Source organism: Limulus polyphemus, unplaced genomic scaffold (genome assembly GCF_000517525.1).
Source record: "Limulus polyphemus unplaced genomic scaffold, Limulus_polyphemus-2.1.2 Scaffold191, whole genome shotgun sequence".
Classification (NCBI taxonomy): Eukaryota; Metazoa; Arthropoda; class Merostomata; order Xiphosura; family Limulidae; genus Limulus; species Limulus polyphemus.
In genome coordinates this window covers 397,779-402,785 of record NW_013665801.1, presented here as the reverse complement: position 1 = coordinate 402,785, position 5,007 = coordinate 397,779, and the positions used below count along the sequence as shown (strand labels likewise).

The window sequence follows — 5,007 nt, the reverse complement described above, 5'->3', positions numbered from 1 at the left end:
ATAAGAGATCTAAATTCCGAATATATTTTCCTCCTGCTTCACTCATATAAGTCTTCATAACAACAGATATATCACATGTAGGCTTAGTTTTGTGCATCTTATTCAGTCTTTAGAACAGTGAAGTATTACTAATGCCAAGATATTTTTTTCGTTATGATTTTCATTAATATCACATGGTGAATTGTTAGAATATTATACAGACTAGGAGCTTTTAAAGAAATAGTTTGTATAATATTCTAACAATTCACCATGTGATATTAATGAAAAATGAGCTTTTGAAGAAACAAAATTTATTTTCCTTTTAGTTGTATAACAGTAATGTTACCAATTAGTTTTGTAAACATTCTATTTTTGAGAGTATTCGAAGTCGTCTGCATTAGTTCCCACCCCTCTCCAAAAAAAAAGGATTAAAGTTTGACGTTGTAAAATACGTTCCCTCAAGAGTAGCATTCAAATTTTATTTTTACGTTTCATTCCACCTCTTCAAGTATGTAAGTATGCACGTGTTTTCATATAGCAAAGCCACGTTTCATTCCACCTCTTCAAGTATGTAAGTATGTATGTGTTTTCATACAGCAAAGCCACATTGGGCTATCTGCTGTGTCCACCGAGGGGGAATCGAACCCCTGAGTTTAGCGTTGCAAATCTGTAGACTCACCGCTGTCCCACCGGGGGACACCTCTTCAAGACCAACATATTGCGGCTGAATCCGAGGCTTTGCATGCTAATGTTTAAGATTTTAAAAAGCACTTTAAACTCTTATTGGGATTAATTTTGCTTTCAAACTATAATTAAGACAAAATTTATGAATACGCGTATTCTAACAAACGCTACGAGTTAAAAAACTTTTATCTATTAGGTTTTCATGTGAAGGTTGCTTTGAATCGACCACGATGAAAACTCTAATCCAGTGGAAAAATGGATAACGTACGACTTCCATCAAGAGCAGCCAGGAACTAATCCCGCTTAACACCAATGGAGAAGTAATTAATCTTTCTGAAGACCTCTTTAGCAGCCTGAGAAAAGGATAAAGATTAGCTAATAATTAGTATCTATATAGTTACTAACCAATAATTACACTTACCCGATCGTACAGGTTACTAACCATGACAGCGATTGATATTCTATTATCTCATCCTTACCGTAAGTACTTAAATATAAAGTTTAGATGGGTTTTTTCTCGAATTTGCATAGATTGTTCTCCTCATTAGAAAACAAAATATCAGCCAGAAATAGATTTTTAAATTAAAACACTATCCGCAGATATATTGATTGTTTGTTTTTATTTGTACAGCCGAATTTCTCAAACCATTATGTTTTAAATGTTTCTAAAAGTATAGAATTTTCCAAAATATTTCAAACGAAAGAGTATTCTAAAACAATTCAAATATTTGTGTTTCTTAATCAAATAACTTAAATGGCAGGTCTCTATAGTGGATATCTGAAATAGGTTGTCTCTTGAATACGAATGTGCAATCTCTTGGAGAAACTGATCATTCTAAGATCAAACGTCCGAATTACACTTAATATTGATACGAATGTGATATATGATTTAATTTGAAATGAAAATTGAAAAATCTTATCATTTGAAATAACATCAGAAAAACGTTTTATAAAATATATGAAAGTAGAAAAAAATAGTTGGAGACGTGATATGAAACTTGATATTCTCCTCATGGCTGGAGTGTGTAAAGTATGCACGAATACTGAAATTGTAACATAAAACGTATGAATGCAGAAAAAAATAGTTGGAGACGTGATATGAAACTTGATATTTTTCCTCATAACTGGAGTGTGTAAAGTATACATGAATACTGAAATTATAACATAAAATATATGAACGTAGAAAAAAATAGTTGGAGACGTGATATGAAACTTGATATTCTTCCTCATGGCTGGAGTGTGTAAAGTATACATTAATAGTGAAATTATAACATAAAACATAAATGACATAATGTAATAAAGACAAACATGTTTGTTTGTTTTGGTAATTAAGCACAAAGCTACACAATGGGCTATCTGTGTTCTCGCCCACCATGCATATAGAAACCCAGATTATAGCGTTGTAAGTCCGCAGACATACCGCTATGCCACTGGGGGGCAAAGACAAAAAAGTGAGTCAAAGTTGAACTGACCTAAAAAGAATTCAAAAATTATAAAGCTTTTTACGAATTGATAGAATCTCTACAAATAAAAATATATAAAATTTGCTTTGCTCATCATTTTAAGAAGGGGGATATAATTAGTTCAGTATTTTTGTTGTTGTTGTTGTTGTTGCTGCTGACTGAATTCAAAACTTTAATTTGCATTAACATCCAAATTACAAAAAGTATGGCATACTACAAAAAATAACTATTAATTAAATGACCATAACTACTTAAAGCCCCCTAAGTAGTACATACAGCATATAGACCCCTAAGGTGATGATCAGGGAACACCAAATGAGATTTGGGACATAATGGATAAAAATACTCACATTTAGACCTTCTTTTGACCTGTTGCTCAAGTTGACTGGGTTATATTATTTTTCGAATACTTAACTCTAGTGAACGTAATACATCAATGCATAGCTTATCTCAAAATTTCAACTTCAAATCCATAAGAAACAGAAATGAGCAGATTACATTAAGCCAGCTGAAGGTGTTTTTGTTTTTTGTAATTCATGTGTATCGAATTGCTGAATGATATTATTTTGAAGTTTCATACAAAACGTATTAATTTTTGCTTACCTATATTATTGATAGAAACATACGATTAGAGAAACGAGTAATAATGAATATGTTTTATTACATCTGGAAGGGACAATACACCTAGAAGGGACAATCAATAGATGTCATGTTTCCAAAAGAACAAAAAAAACTGCTAATTCAACAACAACTGATACAGTAAAAAAAAGAAAAAAAAGACATTTAAGATATCTTTTCTTGCTCAATACAAATAATTTCCTTTTTCAGTTAACATTAACAATTAACATCATAAGCTTATTAACTAGTTATTAATAATTTGTAAAGACATTCTTTAAATATATGCACCCTTCAAATATAATTTATAAGAATTATTTAATAAGAACTATCTTACACATTTAATTTTCCTGTATATTTTTCCTTTAAGTTATTATGTCTATGTCATTTCCTTTCAGTTACAGTTGGCCTGTAAACTATTATGTTACGCCATTTCCTTTCCATCGTGAAATGTAATGTGAGAAGAAACGAAAATGATTAACTTCAATGCTTTCAGGTTTTCTTCGGAATAAATACTGGATATTCGTCTTTCAGATATTTATGTAGCTGAAGTAGTTAGAGGTGGGTCATTGTTGACGTTGGACGCAGTAGCCATGCTTACCTCTTCTAATAACCAGTACGTCATAAGCTTCCCTTTTCCCTACAAGATTATTTCAATTGTATTAAACAAAATATAAACATTCCTATAATTTCATGATATTCTTAAAATACATCTTGCATTAGTTATTTCCTTGTGTTTTTTTTTGTATATATTAAATTTCCATTGTCAGTAATGGAACAATTTTTTGAAGTATTCTTTCATTTCTTTCTCCATTGTCAGCCGAGAAGTAAAACCCAAAACAATTCATACTTTTCAAATAATAAAAAAATAAGTGATTAGGACGCTCGACTCGCAATCTGCGGGTCGCGGGTTCGAATCCTCGTCCCACCAAACATCCTCGCCCTTTCAGCCGTGTGGGCGTTATAATGTGACGGTCAATTCCACTAACCGTTGGTAAAAGAGTAGCCCAAGAGTTGGCGGTTGGTGGTGATGACTAGCTGCCTTCCCGCTAGTATTACACCACTAAATTAAGGACGGCTAGCGCAGATAGCCCTCGTGTAGCTTTGCGCGAAATTCAAAACAAACAAACAAATAATCTAAAAAACTATTTTCGGAACACAACAAAAAATAGGTAGGAAATAATAAAATGTTGGTATTTTTACATTGTCTTTTTTACAAAGCGACTGAGAAAGGACAGAGTGTGTTCCTCACCTTTTTTCGTCAATGAAAACAACCATTTTAAATATAAAAAATTCAATATTTAGTTTAAAGAAATATCTTTAGAAAAATCGACATTTTAAAACAGGTACGTTGTTGTTATTAAGCGCAAAGCTAGAAGAAAAGGGCTATCTGTGCTCTGCCCACCACGGTTTCGAAACCCGGTTTCTAGCGGTATAAGATTACAGATATACCGTTGTGCCACTGGGGAGGGGGGGGGAGCAAAACAGGCAGGTTAACTTCATTTTCTTCAAATATCTATGAACTCACGCCGTGCAACGTGAAACGTTTTCCACAAGAACAAATGTAATTAATATTGTATGTAAGAATCTTTGTTCATATCATACTAAGTGTCATAGTCTTCACTTATTACGATACATATAAAGCAAGAATTTATAAGCTACATTTTACAGAAGTGGGTATGTCAATACTGAATTTCAAACTCATTGTCGTACATTAACTTAAATCGAGAAGCCAGGAAAAGTTCGGCAGATAAAAAAGTTATCTAGGTAACAAATATATACTAACATTGCTTTTATGAAACATAATGCTTTTAATATGATTTGGAATATTTTTTAAATATAGTAATATACTTTTCAATGTTGAAAATGATAAGTTAACTGCCTATGTCAAGGAAGTGATGTCTTTTTCTGCATCCGTTTTCACACTTCATATGACTCGTATAAAATATGGTTAAATATAGTTAAACGAATTGAAATGGTTACTGCGGTAATGTGAAAATTACACTCTTCCCGTATCCTCCTGATTTTAACCACCTACCATTTCCACCTTCACGTCTCTCGATAACTCATTAGTAACTTTGAGGGCTTACAAGATCAAATGTAGGGTTAGATCCGGGCAGTCGAAATAGACTAGGTTATCCATTGTGCAGATTCACAATTAAACAAAACAAAACTCACCTTCATTTCTACTTCGCCCCTCAGTTCTAGTTTGAAAGTTCCGAAGAAGTCAAGGACTTCTTTCGTTTTGGGACTGACGTGAATTTTC

General features: G+C 32.6%; 1 long non-coding RNA gene across 1 annotated transcript; it reads right to left on the bottom strand.

Annotated features, from left to right (window-relative positions):
• Window positions 1-2,767: 2,767 nt before the first annotated feature.
• On the bottom strand, window positions 2,768-5,007 carry LOC111084984. Its single transcript, XR_002609854.1, has 2 exons — window positions 4,920-5,007; window positions 2,768-3,381 (listed from the first exon to the last, which is right to left on the bottom strand). It is a non-coding gene; the product is annotated as an uncharacterized LOC111084984 (long non-coding RNA).